We start from the raw sequence: 9817 nt of genomic DNA, 5'->3' as shown, positions 1-9817 counted from the left end.
TAAGATAGGAGGATTGAGATCATTGCACACCATTTATGAATGTCAATTATTTATATTATTCAGATTCCCATTATGGCAGAAATTGCTGCGTTAGCTCCAGTCCCTAATCTTCGCATTCTAGAAGGATGGTGTTTCTCACAGTATGCACCAGGGATAGCTAATGGTCTATGTCAACGAGCCAGGAGTTAGTCTGTTGCAGTATTAATGATTATGACTTAGTTTTGTTTGGGGCTTGAATAAATAATTCACTCATTATTGCTTGACTGTTTGAACGTGGCCAGGTCTCCATCGCTCAGTGCATGCACAAGTGTCTGTTCCAGGGTTCAAAGGAGGCTCAACCACCCCTGATTCCATATTCTACCTTCAGATATGTGGTGTGGGGCTTAGTTTTGGTGACTGGTTTGGACTTTCTGTGACTAATGAACTTAATCTTTGATTCTTCGAGGTCTGTGGCTGTTGGTGGCCTCTACGGGAGAGTTGTGAGGTCTTCTCTATCAACTCTGGCTCCAAGGTTCCTTACAGACTCACCAAGTTTCCATCTGCCCCTTTCCCCCACCAGGCAGTTGAAGAGGGTCTGACGCATAATGTATGAGAAAGCAGAGTTGTCTCTTTAGTGCCTTCCGGAAGGCTGTGCTAGGTGAAAGGGTGTGGAATTCATACTCGGGGGAGAAAGATTTATCACACAGTGAGTAGGATATACAGAAGTAAAAGCTTATTTATTTCTCTGAGAAAGAAATAGAGTGTGAGAGAGTGAAAGAGAGAGAGAGGAAGTGGGTGGCCACAGCACATGAATGAAGGAACAGAAAATGCCAGGAAGTTGAGAGAAAGGTACCTGGTCAAAGGGTGAAAATGCCTTTTTTCTCTCTGCTTTGGCAGACTGATAACAGAAACGGCAGTGAAGCTGTTACAGGTGTTCTTTATTTTTCTTTTTTGCTGTGAGATTGGGTTATCTGAGTCCTTGAAATGTGGTTTCTGGCAGGAACTGAGACAGAGAGCTGGAGCAGGAAGCTCTCACCCTCTGTCCACTTAGGGTTCTTGAAGGCTATGAAAAAACTTATCAAAAGATCTTCGTCCCACTTAAGAGGGAATGCCTGGTCTCCCAAGCATTGTACAGAGGCACAGTGGCATGCTAGGGGAATGTTAATAACCCATGGTTATTTACATTTTTATTATGATGATGATTACAACTGTGATTCCAGCTTCAAAATACCTTGAACATGCAGAGCTGAACTACACAGAATGTGAGAGCCCCTCAGAAATCCCCCTGTGATAATCACCAGAAATGGTCTTTTTGATTACGTCCTATGTATATACCATCTTAAAACATTATCAGTTTAATAGTATGAATAAAAATGGAGCACACTGGACATACTTTCCTGCAATTTGTTTCTTAACAATACGTCTTGGCCATTTTTCAATGTCAGTTCACAAACTATTCATCATTTCATTTTTTGGATGTACCATAATTTATTGACTGACTTTATGATTATTTCTGGGTTTTCACTATTATAAACTCCTTCAGTAAAAAAATCCTTGCATGTGCATCTTAATGAGCTTGTCTGGGAAGTTTTGTAGTATACCTTCCCAGAAGTGGGACTTCTGCATGGAAGAATAGGCACATTTTAGGATATTGCCAACTTGCCCATCAATGGTATATGGGCTGACATGGCGCCCTCCCCTCATTATCAGGCATCAGTCATTTAAAAAATCTTTGTAATTATTATGGATGAAAATGTCATTGTTTTGATTTTAATTTCTTAATTAGTGAAGTTCATAATTTCATATTGTATTTCCTCTTCCATGAAATGCTTGTTTATGTCCTTTTCATTCTTGGGTCAATTTTTATCATTGATTTGTAAGAACTTTTTATCTATTTAGGATTTTAGGACTCTGTAATGTGTAATATTAAGTATGTTTTCTCGGGTTGTGATTAAATTACTTGCCTTTGTTTATGGTATTCTATTGTTAAAAGAGAAGTTTTAAAATTTTTCATAGCCAGATTTCTCAATCTTTTCCTTTATGGTTTCTAGCTTTCACATCATGTTTCAAAGCCCTTTTCCTCTTGAAGATTATAAAAATATTCACCCATGTTTTTCTCTGAAACTTAAATGATTTTTATACTTTATATTAAAATCTTCACTTTTGGGGGGGGTTTACTCTGATATGAGGAGGGAGATGGAGTCCCAGCCATATTTTATAACAGTGGCTAACAGCCTGGCCTTGGGCATCCAAAGACAACTGGGGGTGAATATAAGCTGTGTGACACGGGAAAGTTGCTTACACTCTCTGTGTCCTGGTTTCCTCTTCTGTGAAATGGAAATAACCATAGCCTGTGTTTCCTAAGTATGTGGTGAGATGTCAATAAGGTGATGCTATAAAGCAGTGAACTTGGACATAGTAAGCCCTCAGTGTGGGTTGCTATTCTCTTTGTCAGTCTCCATACTAGCCATGTCTACCGTCTGTCCCGTGTCTGTTCCTAATTTTTCTTTGAATTTACCAAGAAGGGTGGGACCTTTGGTTATCCCCACTTTGCAGTTTTAAAAAACCCAGAGAATTGGAGAGGGTACAGTCAGAACTTACAAGTAAGACTGACTGTATTCGTAGCTCTGCCATATACTGGTCAACTTACCTACCTTCTTTGAGCCCCCGTTCCTGCCTGTAAAACAAGGACAAGGATTCCTGTATCTAGGGGTTGTTAGGAGGAGCCAGTGGAGATTACACACCCCTGGCAAAGTGCCTAACACATGGAACCAGCTTCCAAGTGACAAGGCCTCAGAACTTCTGATTCCAGATCCAGGGCAGGGTTGCCCAACCATCTGCCTCCCCGAAATCAGGCTGGTTAGGAGGAGTGGACTGTGCCACAGGGAGGTCTGAAGACGTCCCCAAAATCTCTTCTAGGCTTTTCTCTGGGGGCTGTATCTCCTTCAGGATGCTCATTCTAGCAGTAATGTGCCACAACTGAATGGAACTGCAGCCTAGCTAATAGCTACTGCTAAATATTAATATATATAGGACACCTTGTGCCATGCAGGTAGCATGTCTTCATCACCATGGTGATCAGGCAACTTTGGTCTCCAAACACATTCTTTTGCAGCATGTCTACCAGGGATGGGAGGGATCCAAGGAAGCTGTGAGTCTGGCAAAGGAGGGTGGTCCCATCCCCTGGTTCCTGGCTGGTAGAAGTGAGTGGCCTGGCTCTGCCCCTTGACTCTAGGAAGACAGTTCTCTGGAAACCCTCCTTGTCAACACCAAATCCACGAATTTCCATCACCTAAAACTGACTCAGTAAAAGAAAAGTACCCAAGAGAAGATTATCCAGGTGGCAGCTGCACAGCTGGGGGTAAGCCCAGCAGCCTGGATTTACTGAGATCATCCAGAACGTATCGGTTCAGTGGTGATGGAGCAAATCCCAGAAACACCCATGGGAATCCTCTTCTGGAAGATTCTCTTCAAGGATGAAACTGAAAAATGTAGACACCCATGAGAGCCTCTTGCTTCTAAGGTAATTGTAAGATGAGCAACTCTGAGGGTCCTTTGAGCATGAAGGACAGACAGAAATGGTGTGTGGTGGGTACAGCTGGCAGGGGCTGTCCCACTTGCAGTGACCCCAGCTTGCTCTCCCTGGGCTCATTCACATGGCTTTCTCTGCCATCAGCTGCCAAGGCAGCCTTGCCTGGGTCCCCAGTTTTTATTTGAGTGCCTTTGGCTTCCTCACGTGGAGCTCAGCTGTGCTGTCAGTGGCGCACGGAGCGTGTAATGTCGCCACTGCCCGCCAGCCCTTCTCTGCACCACCGAGCGAGTGCAGCTCTCAGCTCACGGTGGAGCCTCCTGACCTCACACGCTGGCGTATGGAGCTGGCTTCACAGTTTCCACGTTGAATAGAAAACGCAGCTCATGAATTGAAGCCATTTTCCTCAAGCTGCCCCCTCGGATCCCACAACTCACAGAACCAGAAGGTCCAACAGCCCTGCTTTGTGTGGCTTAAAACAGTCGTCTTCAGCTCTTCCAGGATTCTGGGCCTGCCAGGGCTGGGGGTGAGGTGGGGAGGAAGCAAATCAACAGGGTGTCCCCTGCTCAATTCAAGTGGAGACCCCATTTTTATCTGTTTTACAGATTTTTAAAAAAATCCATGTAAGATTTTTCTTTGGAGAAAGTGTTCAGAGGCTAAAAAGAGGTGAAAATCACTGCTTTGGGCAAATGATCTTTTTTAAAAACAGCTATATTGAGGTATAATTTACATACAGTATAAAACATCTCTTTTAGTGTATAGTTCTGAGTTCTGATAATAACATAGTCACGTAACTAGCACTGCAATGAAGATGTAAAACATTTCTATCACTCTGCAAACTTTCTTCATGCCCCTTTGTGTTTGGCCACAAGTCAGCCCCACCCCCAGCTCTGTTTTCCATTCCTGTAGATTTCCCTTTTCCAGAATGTCATATAGGTGAAATCGTAACATATGTGGCCTTTTTATTTTGAAATGACTGTAGATTCACATGCAATTGTAAGAAATAATTCAGAGAGATCCTCTATACCGTTTACTCAGTTTTCCTTAATGGTAACAAGTCACTAAACTACAGGACAGTATCACAGCCAGGACAGTGGCATCAATACGGTGCAGACACGGAACATATCCGTCACCACCAGGTCCTCGTGATGCCCTATACGACTGTATCTGTTACCCCCTTAACCTCTGGCAAACGCTACTCTTTTCCCCACTTCTATAGTGTCATCATTTCAAGAACGTTATGTGGGTGGAATCATGCAGTGTGTAACCTTTAGGAGTGGGCTTTTTCTACTCTGCGAGACTGTGTGGAGGGAGGGTCATCTGGGTTGCTGCAGCCATCAGGAGCTGGTTCCTTTTCACCGCCCAGCAGCATCCCACGGTATAGACGCTCCACCGTGGGTTTCACCTTCGCCCGGAGAAACACATCTGAGTTGTTTCCAGTTCAGGGCTGTTATGGATAAAGCTGCCACCGACAATCATGTACAGGTTTCTGTGTGGACCTAAGGCTTCATTGCTCTGGGATAAATGCCTAGAAAAGCAGTTGTTGCTCATATAGTAGTTGCATATTTAGTTTTTAAAGAAACTGCCAAACTGTTTTCCAGTGTGGTTGTACCGTTTTTACATTCCCACCAGCAATGTATGAGTGACCCAGTCCCTGCACGCTCAAAAGCATTTGGTGTTGCCATCACATTTTATTTTAGCGGTCCTGATAGGTGCATAGTGGTATCTTGTGGTTTTAATGTGCATTTCCCCAGTGACTCATGACGTTGCATCTTTTCATGTGCTCATTTGCTGTCCGTGTGTCTTCTTTGCTGAAATGTCTCTTCCCATCTTTTGTTCATGTTCTAGTTGGATCATTTTCTTTTTTACTGCTGAGCCTTGAGAGTTTTAAAAATATATCCTAGATACTCATCCTTTGTCAGATAAGTGGTTTGCAAATATTTTCTCTCACTCTCCAGCTTATCTTTTCATGCTCTTAACAGGGTCTTTGCAGAGCAAAAGTTTATGAACCATGTTTATGGTTCATTGCAGTATTTCGATCGTGGCTGCTTTGAGATCTTTGCTCATTCTGACAGCTCGATGTCTGCACCTGTAGATTGTCCTGTTCCCCTGAGTGTGCAGTCTTCCTAGTTCTTAGCAGGCCAAGTGATTTTCTTTATTGGAAACTGGACATTTTCATATTATGGGATGAGGCTCTGGGTCTTATGTTCACCTCCTGTCATAGCAGGTGTTTTGTGGCACTGCTCTGGCAGGCAGGTGGAGGGCACTGCCTAATTATTGTCAGGTGAGGGTGGCAGTCCGGGCTGTCCACTGGGCAAAACGCCATTGACAACCGAGGGGGCAGAGGTGGGAGTTCTGACTCCCCAGTGGTCCCCACTATCTCTGTGGTGGGCGTGTCCTCATTACTGCTTGTGCTATTGCTTTATATGAAGTCTGAGTTTTCGCTTTTGGGTGGTTTTAAAGCTTTTAGCTTTTGGGTGGGTGTCTATTGTGCTGATCCACGTACAATGTGGTTCTGAGTATTTCCTCCAGGGCAGGTCTGATCTTGACAAATTCCCTCTGTGTTTGCTTGTCTGGAAAAATCTTTATTTCTCTTTCATATAAGAAACTTAGTTTTGCAGAATACAAAATTCTAGGCTGGCAGCTGTTGTGTTTAAAAAAAACTGAAGATGGGGCCCCAATCCCTTCTGGCTTATAAAGTCTCAGTTGAGAAGTCTGCAGTTAGCCTTTCCTTTGTAAGTTGCTTTTTGTTTTTGCTTCATGACTTGCAGGAGTTCCTCCTTCATGTTGACTTTGGCCAGTCTGATGACTATGTGCCCTGATGATGACCTCTTTTGACGTATCTCCCAGGTGTTTGTTGAGCTTCTTATACCTGGATGTCTGAATCTCTAGCAAGACCAGGGAAGTTTTCCTCAATTATTTCCTCAAATATGTTTCCCAGCCTTTGTACATTTTCTTCTTCACCCTCAGGTTGCTTATGATTCTTAATTTTTGTGCATGGTGAGAGATATGGACCCTGTTTCATTTGGGATTGTATATGGCTATGCTCCTGGGAGTGGGCTTTACTGGAAGGTTTGAGAACACCTCCAGGGCCAGAGACACTGCCAATGAGAGGGGGAGTCAGAGTTTAGGGGCATGAGAGCAGAGGCCCTCCTACCACTGGGCCTTGGGGGGCCCTTCCAATAGGACTGGAGAAGTTCTGGCAAGACCTACCCCTGCTCCTGAGCAATTGCACCCATGCCCTGGGCCCTGCACTTTAGGGTACCCTGCCCTGGTCCTCCCCCAGGCACCCTTCCTCTAGGTGTCTTCAGGGCTTAAGGGATCTACTTACTTAGCGCCTGTGCACCCCTTTCAAGACCATGTCCTGGAATTCTGGAATACCTGCCCAAATGCCCTGAGCCTGCTCCCAGCTCTGCAAACTCCTCCAGTCTTCTCCGGGGAAGACTGTGCAGCAAGTTGTACACCCTGAGCCTGGCCAGGGGCAGTGGGGCAGTCTGCAAGCTGGTGTGGAGGGATAGGGCTGAGCTGCCCACACCCATGCTCATGAGGCCATTGCGGTAAGAGATGGTGGTGGCGGAGAGGGAGAAAAGGGGGTAGCCCACAGGTTAGGGACCTCCAGGCCCCTCAGTTTCTGAGGACAGGCCAGGTATGTGCCCCTAATCTTGGATCTCCTGCTCAGATACTCCCTTGAATGCATTAACTGTGTTCCCCAAATCACCCTTATTGTCCCTGAGCCTGTTGCACACCCTGTTCTCCCTGCTAAAGTGCCCCACTCCTGGTCTGCCCCGAGCCTCCTGCCCAGCCCTCCAGGTTCAGCTCTCCTAAGCAAAGTGTCCCAAATCTCCCCAGATGGACTCCTGCTCTCCCTCCTCTGTCCCCTCAAGACTGATGCTTGCCTGCTGCCTCTGTTCTTGGACCACTCTACACTGCACGTGTGGGCAGCAGTTTGTCTCTCCCACAGATGCACCTTGGGTGCCCAGCCCCTGGTCACTGCACCTGGCACAGGAATGTCATTTATGGACTGGCTCATAGACTGGGTTAGATCACTTCGGTAATTATGGGAGGAAGGATTTGGAGGCCTCCTCTGATAGTGACTCTGGAACTCTGGCTTCTCTTGGAAAGCATGGCGCTTGTTTTGAAGGGTCAGTGTCTTCAGCTGAAGTGAGAGCTGTGTATTGATCTACTCCAGCATGTCCAACCGCTGAGCTGTCATCGTGTGTGCAGAGCCCCTGTCCCACTCTGCCACTTCCCTTCCCAACTACACAGCTGGGAGAGAGCACATGTGTGCAGGCGCCACCTGCAGCCAAGACGTGTACCACGGAGCTCAGCTACCTGTGGAGGAGGGGACCACGTACCCAGTTTGTCCAGGACAAGCTGCGTGTATATCTGCTGTCCCGGCATAATTGTTAATAGGACCCCCTTCACTCTCAAAAGTGTCTTGTCCCTTGATAATATAAATTATATGGTCGTCTACACAGCAGAATCTTGGATCTGACCACTGAGCTCATCAGCCTGAACATTTGCATTGTTTTCCTTGAGTTCTGGGATTTCTCAGATCTACTATATTTTTAGGAAAAGTTGTCAGAAAATGGGTGAGTTTCATGGCCTATTACAAATCCTGACTGGTTCTCTTTAAAACAGGAGGAAGTGGTTTTAAATATTTTGTCTAGTGGTTCTTAAATTTCATTTCCCAGGAATATGGGTGAAGGAGTCCCGAAGGAGTAGTTCGGTGATTTATGTCAAATAATGACTGCTGTTTTCTACATCACAGGAAATGAGAAGTGAACTGATAAAATGGGTTCAAGTTCAGCCTCTTTTCTTTGTTTCTTTTTTTTTATTCAGTCTCCGTAGGGACCATCAAAAGTTGCTAATGCTGACTATATTGCAAGTCATCATGGCGAGGTATTGGGAAAAGTTTTCAATTAGCAATAATCGCGCCTTGGATAAACCTATTGGCTACGATACTGCCACTGTGCAAAAGCTTCAGCCTCTTTTCCGAACAAGTGTTTAACCTTTGATAGCTGGTCCTGCTTGTCAGTTGGCAGATAAACAGATATCCAAATGCTAAGTGAACATGACATTTTTAAATTTACGGAAGTGTAATATTTGATAATTTAAGTATTACTGGTGAGAATTATTATACTTTGTACATGGTCATTTTTTTCATTTAGTAAAATCATTTTTAGTGCATGTGGTGGCCCTTGACCTGTGGCCTCATCAAGGGCTTAGCAGGTGAGAGGGAAGCGTTACCCACTGAGCCTTGTCCACTGAGCCGGACCGCCACCGTCTGGCTGCTTCTGCACGCAGCTCTGAGCCGGCCGCTGCTGAGCCAGGGAGGGCAGGCGTGCTCCTTACACTTGCCACCTGGGCCACCTGTACTTACCTTCATTATGGGACTGGGCATGTCATCATCCCCAGTGGAGAGAGGGCATCAGGGCAGGCACACCACTGTCCTTAACCGTTAGCTCTGTGCTAGGGACACGGCAGGGCTCTAAGAGCAGATGGATGGGTCGAGGACCCCTGGATGAACTTAACATTGCCTGGTCTGGCCACACTGTCCTTTTGTCCTGTCCCTCCCTCCGCCTATGAGTAACCAGCCAGGGGCTGCTCAGCCCGCCCTGCCCTCGCCTGCTGCCCGCCTTCCCATGTGCCCTGTTCTCAACGGGCAGCCAGACCACGCTCCTGCTGTTCCCATTTCAGGGACTGGCAACAGGCCACCTGAGCCTGGAAAACCTTCCCCGCCTCCTGGCTGGGCACCCTGTCGGCTGTCGGTGGCGGGAAGGACACAGACAGAGGTAGCCTGAGAGTCTGAGATGCTTTTCTTGCTCATGCACAGAGTGCATTTCTGCCAAAAGTTCTGAAGGCCTTTTTGTCCCACTGTGGTTCAGAGCCTGAACGCGCTTCGCATCACAACGCTCAGCTTTCCTGGAAAGCCCTCTTTTCCTCTCCAGGGCAGCAAGCACTGCCTCTTCATTGCCAGCCAGGACCACAATGGCCTCGCCCTACCCCCTGCAGTCCAGTGGCCCTGGGGGCTTTTCCTGAATCCAGACCAGAATGTGGGTTACTTTTTCTCCATATGATTTTTAAAATAATGTTTACTTTTTAAAATGATTGTTACAAAATTAATACCGTGTTTCCCCAAAAATAAGACCTACCCACACAATAAGCCCTAGCAGGATTTCTAAGCATTTGCACAATATAAGCCCTACCCTGAAAATAAGACCTAGTGATGGGTGTGGCTATGAAGTGTATCTGCACAACCCATGCATTTGGTCACAGAGTGGTAAAGACGACTAGCAGCCCTTCTCA

At 46.1% G+C, this 9817-nt stretch overlaps 1 non-coding gene across 1 annotated transcript; it reads right to left on the bottom strand.

Annotated features, from left to right (window-relative positions):
• Positions 1-8350: 8350 nt before the first annotated feature.
• LOC142873113 (U4 spliceosomal RNA) lies at positions 8351-8490 on the bottom strand. Its single transcript, XR_012921164.1, has one exon. It is a non-coding gene; the product is annotated as a U4 spliceosomal RNA (small nuclear RNA).
• Between the last annotated feature and the right edge of the window lie 1327 nt (positions 8491-9817).

Source organism: Microcebus murinus, chromosome 9 (assembly GCF_040939455.1).
Source record: "Microcebus murinus isolate Inina chromosome 9, M.murinus_Inina_mat1.0, whole genome shotgun sequence".
Lineage (NCBI taxonomy): Eukaryota > Metazoa > Chordata > Mammalia > Primates > Cheirogaleidae > Microcebus > Microcebus murinus.
This window is presented reverse-complemented; position numbering and strand designations above follow the sequence as displayed.